The sequence below is a fragment of the Vigna unguiculata genome, chromosome 4 (assembly GCF_037176805.1).
Source record: "Vigna unguiculata cultivar grain cowpea cultivar isolate G323 ecotype 2 chromosome 4, ASM3717680v1, whole genome shotgun sequence".
In the NCBI taxonomy this organism is placed as follows: Eukaryota; Viridiplantae; Streptophyta; class Magnoliopsida; order Fabales; family Fabaceae; genus Vigna; species Vigna unguiculata.
The window spans coordinates 38938322-38955607 of record NC_140795.1 but is presented as its reverse complement, the minus strand read 5'-3'; positions in this window follow the sequence as shown (position 1 = coordinate 38955607).

The following is a 17286-nucleotide window of genomic DNA, read 5'->3' as shown; positions in this document are numbered from 1 at the left end:
ATTAACGAGCATCCATCAAATTGATTTTTATTTTATTTTTTAAACAATAAAAATACATAAATAAATAATACATATAAACAAAATGATATTTTTTCTAAAACTTAATATATATATATATATATATATATAATATAATTAAAGACTTTTTGGAATTTTGTATAATATAATTAATATATATATATATATATAATTAAATACATATAAATAATAAAATTGAAGACTTTTGGGAGAGCCCTGCTCTCCTTAGTCATAAGGATGTTCCGTCAATGATGGAAATGTACATATCCTGCCATAATATTCGTTCCCGTCATATCTCTGTCTCCGTTTAAATTATTAAAATATTCATAATTAATTAAGTAACCATATATATATATATATATACTTTCTATTTTTTATTTTTTTAATTATTTGGTTTATCATGAAACTCATTCGCATCTCTAATATATTTTTCATCTTATCATAACCTTTATGTAATTATGTTAAAATGATGTATGTGAATTAAAAAAATTTATGTCTCACATTTGAATATTTTTATTATTTTTTAATATTTTTATTTATTTTATATTTTCCTTTTACATGAGAATTTTAATACTCCCAATTTAAGCGTTTAATAGCATAAACATTTCATTTACTAGGTAATATAAAAAAATTACTTATTATTATTAATTTTTGTTTCATTTGAAGAACTTTTGTTTCGCTAAAACAATTTTCATTATTTCTCAATCATTGAGTATCTATGTTGATATTTGAAAAGTTTTCTTAGATGTCTAATGTATTTTTTATCATACCCTTAATTATACATTTGTTTTTCTTTGTGTCATTTCTTTCAATAGTCTCTCAAATTTTTTCTAAGACACATATTTGTTAATTTTTTAATATTTTTATTTGTTGTTTATTTTCATCATGTACAATATTATTTCGATATATTTTATCTAATTACTTTTTATTTTCTAACTCATTATCAAACATACTGTAATTTTTCACTATAATTGTATAAATAAATTTTATTTACTACAATATAAAAATTTAACGAAATTGCCATGAATATTTTTTTTAACACCATTCAATATACATTGAAGTTCAAAAAATACAAGATCTATGTTAAAATTTTATTATTATGTTTATTATTTGTTTTTTGCATCATTTTGATCAAGTGATGTATTATAACTTTTATTAGTGTATAAAAAAGAGATTCATTAGAATTTTAAAAATTGAAGTAAACAAACATTTAAAATATATTTTAATTAGAATATTTTTTTTCTTTTATATTTTATATTTTATCAACTAGGTTTCATTAATGTTTACAGTTTGCAAATTTAATAAATGTTTTGGTTCTCATGAAATTTTATTTTGGTATTCTAATATAACATGTAAACAATTATAATTTATTTCAAAGTATTTGATATCGAAGAAACAATCATTCTCTAATATTGAATATTTGATAATATTATGTTTCCTTTACCGTAATTTTTTATTATTTGATAAAAATTAATTAAAATTAATATTGGAATAGTAAGAAAACAGGTACGGGTATGTGAATGATATTATACCCGTTATCGGGTGGGATGAGGATGAGACAAAATTTTGATACCCGTTTGGATTAGGGATGAGGATGAGGATAAATTTTTTCTACCAGGATGAGTATTGGATAGCGAAACTCATCCCCGCCCCGCCCTGTTGCCATCCTTAATAATGAGTAATGTATGAAGTGGAAATATTGGTGAAAAGAGTTGTGATTTGTGTTTTAAGGAAGTGTGATGATTTTAAGAGAGTGAAAGTTGAACTTAATGGAATGAAATGAGAAAAGTGATTTGAATTGTTTGTTGTATAAGGATTGTGCTTTTAAGGAAGAAGTGTAAATCATTTCTAGTAGATTGTTATGCATTGGTTAGAGATATGTGTTGGTCAGGAGCTATCCTATACTCAAAGACGGAACATTGTTGTGACATAGGGGAGCCATGGCTCCCCCAAAAATGTTTTAAATTTATTTTTTATATATATTTATATATTTTTTAAATACATTTATATATTATTATATTATTTATATTAAGTTTATATTATTGAAAATTATAATAAAAAATAAAATAAAGATAAAATAAAAAAATTTAATGGAGACATTGGTTTATAAAAAAGAGTAGGATTTTTTTTTTCTAGCTATAAAATTTTTCACCATGTAAGTTATTATGAAAGTGTGCGAGGAGAAACAAATATTAAGATTTATGATTGGGAAACAAAGGTTCGGAAACACATAAATTGAAATTGAAGTATACATTCTCACATGATCTCTCACAGATCAAGGTTAATATAGTATCTTATTATGACTTATGTACATTAGATTTATGATTCTTGTTAGGATGTTTCTCCTAAATTAAGTTTATCCCAAATTAGTATAAACCCTAATTATGATCTTAGGGATTCTTTTATGAAATTAGTATGAACCCCTAATTATAATTTTTTCCAAATTAGTATAATCTTTACTCATGAAATTTAGGGATTTTGTGTTTTCCACTACATATGATAAATTTTTTAAAGTTTTGAATTTATACAGTGTTGCTTATTTAATTAGAGTGGTATGATTTTTGTTATGTTTTGCAATGTGATATTTGTGATTTGTGAAGATAAATTTTATCTTTTTCTAAATAGGTGAGAGGTGATAAATTTATATTAGAAAGATTATGATAAAAAGTAAAAGAATTGATTCTTTTTTCAAAGAGGAAGGGTTGTGATAAAGATGAAAAAAAATTCATTTGGTTAACTAAACTTGAGAAATTTTATGGGAACAAAGAATTCATGAAAATGAAAAACAAATCTCTAAAGTTCTTAGAGTTTCATATAATAAATTTAAAAATTCATTACAATATGATTCAGGAAAAGCGTCCTCAATTTGTTAATGCCCACTAAATCAAATAGATGAGGTACAAATAGTTTATCTAAAATGGTATTCGTGGTTTGGTATCATGATATAATAGTGAATGATAGTCATTTTTTTTATTCTAATATTATGTGTGTTTGTTTTAAGTAAAGGAAATGAAGAAAGAAAATGAAAAAAAAATTAACTAAAAAAATAATTATATATAAAAAATTTAATTTGGCACCCATATATTTTTTGTCCAAGTTTTGCCACTGCCTATACTCTACTAGGTTTACAAACTCATATAGAGTGTCGTGTCCTAAGTGGTGAGAGTTGAAGGAGGTTCCTATGGCAGGATTAGGGATGAGACCCCTAATTTGACGATGTCATAAGTAACTTACCATGTCCAGTGAAAATTGCTTCATATTAGTTAAGCCAAGTGGAGCTAGGATCATTGTTGCAATCCACTTTTAAGATAGCTGCACAACTTCTTATATTTGAGTCAATACAAATCCAGATAATTGTGTCTAGAGAGTCTGTAATAATATGTTTGATATTTTTTTATGAATGTTTGAGATATGCTATTTTATGATGCAATAATTTTAATTGTTATATGATTATTTTTTTTATAAACTAGTTTACCCTCTTCTATTGTTGTTTGTATGTGTTGTGTTTTTCTTTTGCAATGATCACCTTATTGGTGTGAACAGATGGAGATACAGGTGTAAAGACACCTCTTGATGTTGAGGAGTCTGATGTTTGGGTGATGATCGACTTTAGATCATGTTAGGTATAATATTGTAATATGATCATAGTATAGTAGCTTGAGAATGTGTATAAGTGATATTATTATAATCTTATCTTGTAAGACTGTACTAATTTATGATATACATTAGTTTATCTATCTTCTGAATATTCATAATAAAATGTTTTATGTTGATAATATTAAGCTATTAAAATGGTATGTTACAATATATCTCATTCAAAATCTTTTGATAAATAAGGATCTAAATAGTTAACAACTTCTAACCATATATATATATATATATATATATATATATATATATATATATTATTTAATCTTATTTTACAAATCTATCCCTTTGTAACCATACTTCGTAATAATGATTTAGTTTAACTTGGAAGTCAAATTGTCCGGATCTTGTTAAATGATTATACACATCAATTTTATACAACAAAATTAATGACAAGTGTTTTGAACTAAATTTGGTTTTACATTCTTATATTTAAATTTGGGTAGGGGTTCTTCAAAAATATATTAACAGTTCATTATTGATAAGTATGATAATTATCTATTGTTTACGCGAACCTCTTAATTGTCTTTTATTCATGTATTTTTGTGTTAATCTCATGAAAGAATTTAGGATTTTGTTATTTTATTTCAAAAACATGTTTACTTTGATGTTTGTGGACTTTTGTAGAAAAGAATGGAAGATTGGAGAAAAATTCACTAGTTGCTGCTTGGAGCCACTCGCCCAGCTAGCTGGATGTATTAGCCCAGCAAACCAGACTCACTAGCCCAGCGAGAATGAATGTTGGCCTAGCGAGTTTCACTTTTTGCTCAAATATTACAAGTGTCGAGACTCGAACAGAAAGGCAATTTTGGTGGGAGGAACACTGTTATAACTCAAGACGAAGGCAGAGACACTTCTGGAGCTTAAAGGATCAATCTTTCTTCATCCATTCTACCATTCCAACTCCATTTGTGCTCTAGATGTATAGGAGTAGCTAAACTCCATTTCATTGGGGTTGGATGTAATGTACCTAAACTTATTATAGTTTCATTTATGCAATAGAATCTCTTTCACTGCTTTTGTGTTCTATCTAAATTATTTTCGTGCATGATGGAATATCTATGCATTTTAGGTGGTATCTAATCATTGGAAAGTGTTTTGGAACCCTAGACATGGATATAACAACCTAAAGGTTTGGTTCTAGACACAGACCAAAGCTTTTGGTCATTCTAGACATCGTTTTTAATGTGTCTTTTGTGTTTAAACCTCTAAGGGATTAGTAATTTTTACATAAAAGTTCAAAACATACTCCTAAGGGATTAGGGATTGAATACCTTTGATGTCAATGCTTGAGTAGATGAGGGATTTATATTGTGAGGTGCTTGCTTAGAGTTGTGGTCATGAATTCCAACCCCAATGAGTCTTTGCCTTGGTATTTTATCACTTTAAAGTTTAGAAATCTTTATGTTTTCACTTGTTTTGAATTAATCAATGGTTACATTCAACGCTTAAATTAGTAAGTACACCTAGTTAACTAAACAAACGCAATTCCCGTGGGAAGACGATACTTGGACTTACCATTTTTATTACTTGCACGACTTGGTACACTTGCCAAAATCTTAACAATTATTCATTATTTTCAAGATAAATAAAAGAAGAAAATTTATAACTAGTATGACAATCCTAATTAGGAGGTAATATACCACTAATTCTATTATCATATAATTAATAATAAACAGTAAAAAATATAAATATGTATATATGTACAATGTATTTCACATTCCTATGATCGGTATTCCCAAAATTTTCTTACTAGGAGGATGTACAAGATACAAATATATACAGTTTTACTCATCCATAACTCTACAACCTCATTATATCTCATCTCTTTCATTTGTTTGATTCTCTGCTCACGTAGTATAACATACGATTATCATAGGTGGATACCACAATACAAGAAAAAGTACAGGGTAAGCTAGTAAAAATGAAAATATCATACACATAACAATAACATCATCAACTCAAAACCAGTAATTTACATCAAGAATCAAATGTCTATCACACAACATATCCCTCTTGTCCTAGCCCTCAAACATAATATAGACATTCGTGCCTACTTCCAAAATACTAGTGTATTGACCATATTCAAAGACTCTACCTTTCATAACTCACTCCCACTTCTAAAGAGATAACAATAGATTTACATCAACTCTAAAGTCCATCTCACGACTAAATATCTTCCTCTACGTGAGTCCGATATTAACAGAGTTAGGATAGTCTCTATACAAAACTCCTTTCAATACACCACCTAACCCATTTCAATGTAGTACTCTCTCCCTAGAAGTCATTACAATCACATCATCCACACAATAATTTACACATCATAATAGATTATGGCTCATGTCCTAACTCTACTTGGCCATTCACCCACACAAGAGAGTATATTATGGCTAACACCATGATTCTACTCATCCAGACACCAACTATATATATTTCAAAACCTAAAACCATTTATGTTCATAATCTCACACAAGATCATCACATATCATCAATCATTTATTCTTCATTTCAATTAAATGCTTACAATTCATCATTTATTTCCATTACATTAATATAATATTAAATCACAATATTTCAATCAAATATACCAAAATAGTGAAACATATTGTCATTCACTCGCTTAGGCAGAATTTGGCTCGCTTAACAAATTAAGCACATGATTAAATTCGCTTAGCCAAAGGCCATAACACAACAAGTGAATTTTTGCTCGCCTAGTGAAAATGCAGCTCGACCAACGATTGACCACTAAGAGATTTTATAAAAACAATTTTTCTAAGTGAGAATAAAGCTTGCCCAACGACTCCAAACACTTGGAAATGCTCGCACAATGAGATTTACTCTATAAGAATAACAACTTAGGTTATGTAGCTACAATTAATTTGTATTTATATCATTATCAGGTGGGAACCATACAATTTTAAGAACAAAACTATATATTTCATTTTTCTACTATATTAATTTATAGGTTAAAATACCTTTTTGGTTCCAAATTTCGTAAAGTTTTGTCAAATCAATCCTAATTTTGTTTTTGTACTCAAATAGGTCCAATTTTTTTGTCAATTTTGTTCAATTGGTCTTTTTTTTCCTAACACCATTTAAATCATGATTTAATTACTCGGATGATAGTCACTTTGGTAGAGGTTGTCAATTTAGTATCCACTTTTAAAAAGGTGTCAATTGCATCCTAACTTTTGAGAAAGTGCTTCAATTAAATTCCTTTTAGATAGAAATTATTAACGCCGTTAACGACGTGCCACGTGCTAGTTTGTGTTTTTATTTATTTATTTATTTTTTAATTTTTAATTTTTTTTTGCAAAATAAAAAAAAATGTCATGTGTCAGGTCCCTGGTGTGACACGTAACATTGTCAGTGCCACATAACAATGCAATGCCACGTGTCACTATCAAATGTCATTGTTTTGATTTCAATTTAGTCCTCATATATGTCTTCTTGATTCAATTTAGTCCCTACTTATGTATATCTCATTCAATTTTGTCCCAATTTTTTTTAATAATTAAAATTTTTTTGTGATTCATTTTTTATAAGATTAAAACTAATTAAGTATAAATATTTTTACAAAATTAAGTACTGATATTTATATTGTTTCTCTCCAATTTCAGACCAAATTTATTATTTGTATAAATTTTATAGTAATATTTTTATTAAAAACGATTTTTTAACATATTACTTTATTAATTACTTTTTATTAAGTACTCATTTTTTGTTAATTATTTCTTTTTTTTTCAAAATAGAACAATATTATCTCTCACTAATTTTAAACTAAAATTTTTATTTGCATGAAAGTTATACTAATATTTTTTTTTATTAAAAATGACTTAATAAAATGAATTTTACCACTAAATTTTAATATAAATATCAATACTTAACTTTTGCAAAAGTATTTATACTTAATTTCTTTTAATCTTATAAAAAATGGATTTTAATTATTAAAAAAAATTGGGTTAAAATTGAATCAGAGACACATAAGTAAGAACTAAATTAAATCACTGAAACATATATGTGAACTAAATTGAAATCAAGACAATGAGATTTGATAGTGACACTAACACGTGATATTGCATTGCCACGTGGCACTATTAATGCCACGTGGCACTATCAATGCCATGTGTCACATTAGGGACCTGACACGTGACATTTTTTTTGTTTTGCAAAAAAAAAAATTAAAAATTAAAGAAAAACACAGGCTAACACGTGGCACCCCATTAACGACGTTAGTCATTTTCGTCTGAAAAAGATCTAATTGAAGCATTTTTTTCAAAAATTGAGATGCAATTGACACTTTTTTAAAAGCAGGTACCAAATTGACACACCTATATCAAAATGGGTATCAACTGAGTAATTAAACTTTTAAATCATTGACTGTAATGAACAATGATTGCCACGTGTTACTTCGTGGTTTTTTTAATTTTTTTATATTTTTAATTTTTAATTTTTTAATGTCCACATGTCAACTCAACAACGTGCCATGTGTCAAAGTCAATGTTTTATATTCAATTTAGTTCCAATATTTGTTATTTTTGTTCAATTTAGTCACCATCGAAATTGGGACCAAATTTAATTTTTATATAAAAGTTATAATGATGTGAATTGTAATATATTTAATAAAAATATTTAATAAAAAATGTGAATTTTAATATAAAAATTAAATTCGTTCTCAATTTGGAGAGGGACAAAATTGGTTCAAGTTAAAAAAAAATAGGACTAAATTGAACAAAAATAACAAATATAGGGACCAAGTTGAATATAAAACATTGACTATAACATGTGACATGCTACTAGGTTGACAAGTGGACATTTAAAAAAATAAAAAGTAAAAAACAAAATACAAAGTGACACGTGACAGTCACGATTGATGACAATTAATGATTTAAATAGTGTTAGCAAAAAAAGATTAAATTAAACAAAATTGACAACATTGGGACCTATTTAAGTACAAAAACAAAATTAGGACCGACTTAACAAAATTTTTCGAAATTTGGGACAAAAAGATATATTAACCTAATTTATATAAAAGAATTACCATGAAGGACTAACCCCTTTCTACATAATTCCATTCATAAGAAAAAATCACAGATTATATAGTTCTAAAACACTATTTTAATTTTTTATTTTTATTTGGATAAACATGATAAAAACTAGTCTCGCTCCTATGTATTTTCATTTATGAAGAAGTCAGGATGATGTATTTTTTAAATAGAACAAATTTATTTAAGTATTGATTTTTACTTTTGAAAATCTCTTATATTATTGGTATTTTTTGAGAAAGGATGTAAAAAACATTTTTTTATTTTTATTTATTATTTAGAAAATAGTATATATATGAAACAAGGGTGCCAATGAAAGGAATGAAGGTGTGAAAAGTTAAAACAAGTGTTAAAAAAAAAGAGAGGAGTCTAAACTTAATAAAGGTGTGAAAAAAAAAGGTTTATGAGTAAAATATGATGTACAATTAAGGGCTAAAAGTGAAATAAAAGTCGTGGGGTTGTATGAGTAAACACATGGTATAGTCTTGGTGGACCATTTCTTCCGACACCCCCAATTTTTCTTTTTACACCATGTAACTTTTAAAATTTTTCTTTTACCTCGAGTGGATTAAAAACCCTAATTAGGTTTCCTGTCACAATCTAAATCGCGACAGATGGCGAACCAAAAAGAAATTGATTGAAAATAGATATTTGAAATTGTCACCATAGTTGATTATGAAAAAACAATGGAAAACCATAAAATAGAATATAGTTCGGGAAAGCCAGATATTGGATTCAGGAGTCGGTTATGCGTATAGAAGGTATTAGCATCCAACAACGCTCTCCCAAAGACTTTAATTAAATGTGCAAAAATGACGTATTTATTATAAATACTTATTTTTCCTATAAATAAGAAAATATTGAATACAATTATTTTTTGAATGAAAAGAACCCGACAAGGATTAACCTTGGTCCTACATATTCTCATTAAAAATGAGAGATCAAGGTTACATATTTCTTTAAATATCGGTATAATTTTGTTGATTTGTGAAAGTTGTCTTTTACATATTTACATTTTTTAATGAGTGTCATGCAACGCAAGCGATCGAGTAGACACAAAAAGTCTTCATATTTTATATTTTGAAAATGGATGTTATACGATACGAGTGATTTTATAGACATCAAAAGTCTTTATACATGTTTATTTATTAAAATTTAAAAATAAGTGTTATGCTACACGAGCGATCATTTAGACACTAAAAAAGAAAACAAAGAAAATATTTTTTTATTTTATTTATTCTTATTTTTATCATTTTTGGAAACTATTTTAATTTTCATTTCAATTTAAATATTTTTATTAACTTTTTAGAAAAAGTGAGATATGTAGAAATTGATGAAATAAAAAATGAAATCGAAAATAAAATACTATAAAATAAAAATGTGAAATTTAATTTGGAGAAAATGGTAAAATTGGAGATAAAAACAGAAGAGTGCATAAATGACTATATGGGTGCAAAAAAAGAAAAACAAAATTTAACAGATCACACAATGGGTGCATATATAAAACGTGCGGTGCAGAGAGTAAAACACAATAAAGTAAAACTAAATGTGGAATTATTAGATTGGAGAGTACACGAAAAAGAAAGAAAACCAAGTAAATGACCCAATTATATAAGACAAATCTTCAAAGGTATGAAAAATTAAATTATCGGGATGCATGAAGTAGAATAATTAAATAGTCCAATTAGAGATGGCAAATAAACCCGTCCCCGTGGGTATTGCCCGAACCCGTCCCCGTTTTGACGGGGAATCCCCGCATTGACTGTGTATGGGTATGGGGAATCCCCGACTTTTTCAGTTGGGTATGGGGATGGGTATGGGGATGTACATATACCCGCCATAATACCCGTCCCCGCCATATCTTCATTCTCGTTTAAATTATTAAAATATTCACAATTAATCAAGTAACCCATATATATATATATATATATATATATATATATATATATATATATATATATTCTATTTTTTATTTCTTTTAATTATTTCATTTGTCATTAAACTCATTCTCATCTCCAATATATTTTTTATCTTATCATAACCTTTATGTAATTATGTTAAAATAATGTATGTTAATAAAAAAAAATTATGCCTTACATTTGAATATTTATATTATTTTTTAATATTTTTATTTATTATAAATTTTCCTTTCACATGAGAATGTTTATACTCTCAATTTAAGGTAATATAAAAAAAATTCTTTACTTATTATTATTATTATTATTATTAATTTTTGTTTAATTTGAAGAACTCTTTTGTTTCATTAAAGTAATTTTCGTTATTTTTCAACCATTAAGTATATATCTTGATATTTGAAAAGTTTTCTTAGTTCTCTGAGATATTTTTCGTCTTATCATACCTTAGTTATACATTTGATTTCCTTTGTGTGATTTTTTTCGATAGTCTCTCAAATTATTTCTAAAACACACATTTGTTAGTTTTTTAATATTTTTATTTATTGTTTTTATTTTCATCATGTAGAATAATATATCATAATGTAATTGTTTCACTTTAAATTCTGTTTGAAGTGGTTAAAATTATATATATATATATATATATATATATATAATGATATTTAGGAATAGTATATGATAATTCACTACAAGAAAAAATGAAATGGTGACTGATTTAGTCAGTAACCCATATCAGTCACTATTTTTCGTCATTGGTGGTAGTAGTTGATTTATTGTCTAAATTAGTGACTGATTCAATGATCGAATCGGTACTTGATTTAGTGACCAATTTAATTACTAATTTATTTGTAATTTAATGATAAATTTTTTGGTCACTAATGATATTTCTATTTATTTTTAACCACTTCAAACATAATTTAATAATTAGTTCTCTAAGGTTTTTTTCATTTTATCATACCTTAATTATACATTTGATTTCCTTTGTGCGATTTCTTTCGATAGTCTCTCAAATTATTTCTAAAACACACATTTGTTAGTTTTTTAATATTTTTATTTATTGTTTATTTTCATCATGTAGAATAAAATATTTCGATATATTCTATCTAATTATTTGTTATTTTATAACTCACTATTAATCATACTGTAATTTTTTTTACTTTAATTGTATAAATAACTTTTATTTACTACAATATAAAAATTTAATGTAATTTCTATGAATATTTTTTTGTCACTATGCAACATATATTGAAGTTCAAAAGATACAAAATCTATGTCAAAATTTTATTATTATGTTTATTATTTGTTTTTTGTGTTATTTTGATCAAGTGATGTATTATAACTTTTTATTAGTGTATAAAAAAGAGATTCATTATAATTTAAAAAATTGAAGTAAACAAATATTTAAAATATATTTTAATTTGAATATTTGTTCTTTGTGTCATTTTGATCAAGTGATATATTATAACTTTTATTAGTGTATAAAAAAGAGATTCATTAGAATTTAAAAAATTGAAGTAAACAAACATTTAAAATATATTTTAATTTGAATATTTGTTTTCCTTTTATACTTTTTTGAAATATTTTTTAATTTTATCAACTAAGTTCATTAATGTTGTAGTTTGCAAATTTAATAAATGTTTTGGTTCACATGAAATTTTATTTGGTATTCTAATATAAAATATAAACAATTATAATTTATTTTAATATATTTGGCATCGAAGAAAATCCTCTTAATATTGAATATTTCATAATATTATGTTTTCTTTACCGTAATTTTTTTTCTTTTATAAAAATTAATATTGAAGTAGTTAGAACATGGGTACGGGTATGGGTACGAGATTATACCCGTTACCCGGTGGGGATGGGGATGGGAAAAAAATTTGATATCCGTTGGGTTTGGGTATGGAGATAAATTTTTTATGCGGGAATGGGTATGGGATAGTGAAACCCGTCCCCACCCCGCCCCGTTGCCATCCCTAAGTCCAATAACAAAGTGGAAGTACGAGAACTAATTATATGGGTGCAAATAATAATGTCCAATTGGTAGCAAGGCTTCGGTCCCCTCCTACACCATTCTATCACATGCACCGATATAATAAATAAGAAAAGGTGGAAAAACAAAAGTTAAAGTCATCATTCCAAATTCATATAGGAAGATCTTTCGACGCATCTATTCAGATCAAAGTCAAACCCCAAACCAAAAAACCAAAGCCAAAATATACACCTTTACAACTAAAAGAAAAACGAATCAGGTTCAAATAAAATGTCCCAACATGAAAATTTCCCATCAGAACAAAACACGAATCATAAAAACCTAACAACCCAATAACTTTCCAAACCTTATTATCGATAATTTTCCATATTATAATCCTTTCTCCAGGAAAAATCTCAACCAAACCCGAAACAGACTCAGATACACGTTTAGCTTAAATTCTTACTATGAAGATTTTCGATATACCGAACTTGTTTTGATACCGCTTGTGAAAATACAGTGCCAATGAAACTTAACTCCAACTACATAAGACATTAAGATCACTCTCAATCAAAAATTTTAAGAAAATAAATATATGAGTCTTTATTTTTATATAATGTTCTATTTTCTCAATTATAATTAATGTAAAATTTAGACTCTCTCATTTCTAATTAATGTAGGACTTAGACTTACATTATTACAGTAATTTCCGCTCCAAACAAGTCAACAAATATCCCAATAATATGAACATTCAGCGTCCAATACTATGATCATGATTACTCCTCAACAATTCAGCGTCACTGTCCCAATCAAATTTCAATCCCCAAACATAGCATCATCCGGAAACAAGAACAGAGCAAGCCCAAAATCATCTTATATTCAAGCAACAAAACCCAAAACCAGAGCAGGAAAGAATCAAAGTGGAAAGAAAATACTGGAACCTCGTTAGCGCCGGCAATGAAGGGATTGGGACCGAAACAGAGAACACGTGACGGCTCCCGTCGCAGGTGGGTTACAAACAGCCCATGACACAAGCCACGCGGACAACTTTGGGTTCGTCCCGGTGGCTCTCCGGCGAAGTTGACAACGGAGAAGAAGAACCTTGGTGTGAGTATATAGAGATGATAAAGAACATAGTTTCAGAACAAAAGGAAGTTATTAAATTGGTTCCAGAACAAAACTGCTCCGATTCTTCCACCGTGAATCCAAATTTATTTTAATTTTTTAATTTTTAATTTTTGTTTTTGGGTGATATAAAGCAAATCAGTGGTGTGAAAAATAAAATATTGGGTTATTGATCCAATTGTGGAACAAGGGTGCAGACAATAGACATATGGTGGAAAAAGAAATTGGGCTGCAACTAACCCATTCTGAGAAGAAAAAAAAAAAAAAGAAAATAAAACAGGGGGCTTCTCCCTGTAGCCTCAAAGATTCTTCTGTATCCCAAAAATGATATAATTGACTCTAATTAATTTTTTACCTGTTTCGGTGGTTGAGATAATTAAACCGAATTTACTGCGGCTGGTATTTACTGTAGTGTTGCACCCCCAATTCCTGTGTTCCATTTTCTTTCTTCTCCTTCCTCCGTTCTCTTTCTTCTGCTTTCTTCGTTTTCTTTTTTCTCCTTCCTCCGTTCTCATTATTATTCTTTGCTCTATCCAGTGGTCCAAACTTTCTCTCTTTCATTTGAAAGTGCTATTTGTAGTGCTAGTGGTCCCTGCTTTCGTTCTCTTAACTAGTAGCAGTGGTCTTGCTTTATCTGCTCCAAACTCGTTGCTGCAAGGTCATCTACACGTGGTTCAAATTTTTTAAAGCTTTCCTCGTTCTTTGCACGTTCCAGGTTAGTATTCCTTGATGTTTTTATTAATGGTTTTTTGGAATCTTTGTCTGTAAGACCCGTGAAAATTAATTAATTAATTAATAAATGCGGGTAGAAAGAGCCTTTAAAACATTAAATGTTAGTTGTGTGATGTGATAAAGTACTAGCTCATGTGGTTGAGAGTACTTTAATTACCTAAGAGGACTTAGGTTCGAGTCTTATGTATGTTGTTGGTGTGTTGTTTGAATTATTCTTGTTTTGTTTTGGGTAATATAATTGTGACTATTGAGTGATATTATAGTCATAAGATTATAATGGTTATCACAAAATTTGAATTGGCATAATGGTTGTGCTTTGGCCTTATGGGTGAAGGGTCCCGGGTTCAAACGTCCTTGAGGGACATAAAGTTTACTTTAATTTTGTTAAAACTAAGGTTGACTTGAATGTGAAAGGGCAGAGGGGGGCTGAAAAACCATAGTTAACATTGAATAGGAATTTAAAACCATAATTAAGCCCATTTTCATGAGGGTTTCTGGAGTTGTTGATTTGGCTTTTGGAGAGGAGCACGAATTGAGAGAGGGAGAGGAGAGTTTGGGTGTGCAAAGGGCTGAAGCAAAGTATGGGGAATAAGGAACCTTCTTCTTCCCAATTTCATTGTAGAATTACAGGTTAGAGGTACTGAAATTATGTGTATTTTCATATGGTTTGTGTATTTTCATATGGTTTGTGTTTCTGCGTTTTGTTCTCAAATTGGATTTTTATGTGGTGTGATTTTTGGTATAATGTACACTGTAATTGAGGATTTGGGAATGGAATGTGGAGTGTAAAGTCTTTTGGGTATGAAACAAGAATTTGAGGAGGGTTTTGGGTACTGATATTTTGATTTATGTTCAACTTCCGTGTTTTGAGGATACAAATGTGTTTAAAATATGTTTTTATAGTTTGATTGATGAATCAGAGATAATGAACATGATTACATTGTGAATTTGTAATTGTTTTGGTGTTGGTGGTGCATGAGCAGTGGCGAAACTCTGCAAGTTTCGCCCAAGCGACTCATTCTCGCCTAAGCGAGAGTTGCAAGGGTTCATTCAGGGTTTAGGATCGAGCAATTCGCTCAGGCGACCAAGGCTAGAGTTGAGCGAAATGTAGTCTCGCTCAGGCGAGAGTGGCTCGCCTAAGCGAGTTCACGAAGTAGTTTGACGCAAATTCTAAGTTTAATTCTCGTTTAGGCGAGGGCTGGGTGTTTTTGAGCGCAAGTATGACTCGCTCAAGCGAGAAGAGCTCGCCTAAGCGAGATGTGGTGGTGAAGTCACTGTTGAACGCTCGCTCAGGCGAGGTGGGGCGACTTAAGCAAGGCTGACGGGCTAGCTTGGGCGAAGAGCTCTAGCTTAACCGAGTGTACTACGAGTTTGTGTTTATAGGTGATTTGTGGACTGTTTGTTTGTGAGTTTCTAAAGTATAGGAATTATATGCTTGTATTTGTGGTGTTTGGGCTTGATGGACTAAGTCCAATAGGGGTCTGGGATGTGCTTGATGGTTGGACGCATGATGGGCATAGAATTGTGTAGTTCTCGTCGACTGCTAAGTGGCGAGGAGTCCTTAGTATGGTGATTACATGCATCGGACGCACGATGGGCAAGGAACGGTTATGTTCCCGTCGGCTGCTATTGGGCGAGCAGTCCATAGTATGGTGATTGCGTGCGTGCCATGGACCGAGCGAGAGAGGCTTGGATGTTTTACTACAGACAAGGAGTCTGTAGGGCAAGACTATGAGCATGATAGGCTCGTAGAGTTGGACCACAAATGGGTTAGTTTCGTGGGAGCACAATGAAGTCCCAAGACCTAATACATGCATATGACTCATGAAGGACTATGAGATCAGGGATGGGTAATTTGAAAATAATGAAATACATTGGGGAGGTTAGCTTCTTTGGGATGACTGACATATTTATTTTATGTTTTATGTATTTATATATTTGTGCATAGCTCACTCTATCTGTGTGTGTGAAGAGGATCGAATAATTTGTTATTCGGAAGCAGATAATTTGACAGGTGAGCCAAGAGATGCTTAGAGGCGGAGTGTAGGGGCTACCTGGGGATTTTGAAAGAATTTACATATTTTAGGCTTTTGATGTAATTTTAATCATATTGAACTTTGATGGATTTTGTAATAATGTAATTGCAAATATTTAATTATGTTATAATTAAAGTTTTTATTTTCCTGTGAATTTTGGGAATATGCGATTATAAATGAGGTTTTATTGATATTACCGTGTTTTATTTTATTTTATTATTCATTTTTATTTACTTAAAAGTAATATTCCTTAGGGATGTTACATTATCTTTTGCATGGAGTTGATATTTCATTTTGTGATGGTTACGGATGTCCAGATCCTTTTCAATAAAATATGAAACGGATGTGGACATTCGTTTGGTATTGTTTCTTTTTTGTTTTTTTTACTGAAACAGATGTCGAGATTCGTTTCAGAAATATGTGGTTTTTCACTGAAACGGATGTCGAGATCCGTTTCAAAAAAGTGTGAAACGGATCTCAACGTCCGTTTCATTAATTTTTTTTTGAAAATTTAATGAAACGAATGTCGACATTCGTTTCACACTTTTCTGAAACGGATCTCGACATCTGTTTCAGTGTTTTTCTGGCTTTTTTTTACCAAACGGATGTCGACATCCGTTTCGTTAAATTTCTTTGAAAATTTTAATGAAACGAATGTCGACATCGGTTTCACACTTTTCTGAAATAGATCTCGACATCCGTTTCAGTGTTTTTTGTTTGCTTTTGCTTTTTACGGATGTCGTGGCGAGGCATGGGAGGAAAATGAATCATTGAGAATAGTTGGAGTGCAGGTGGTG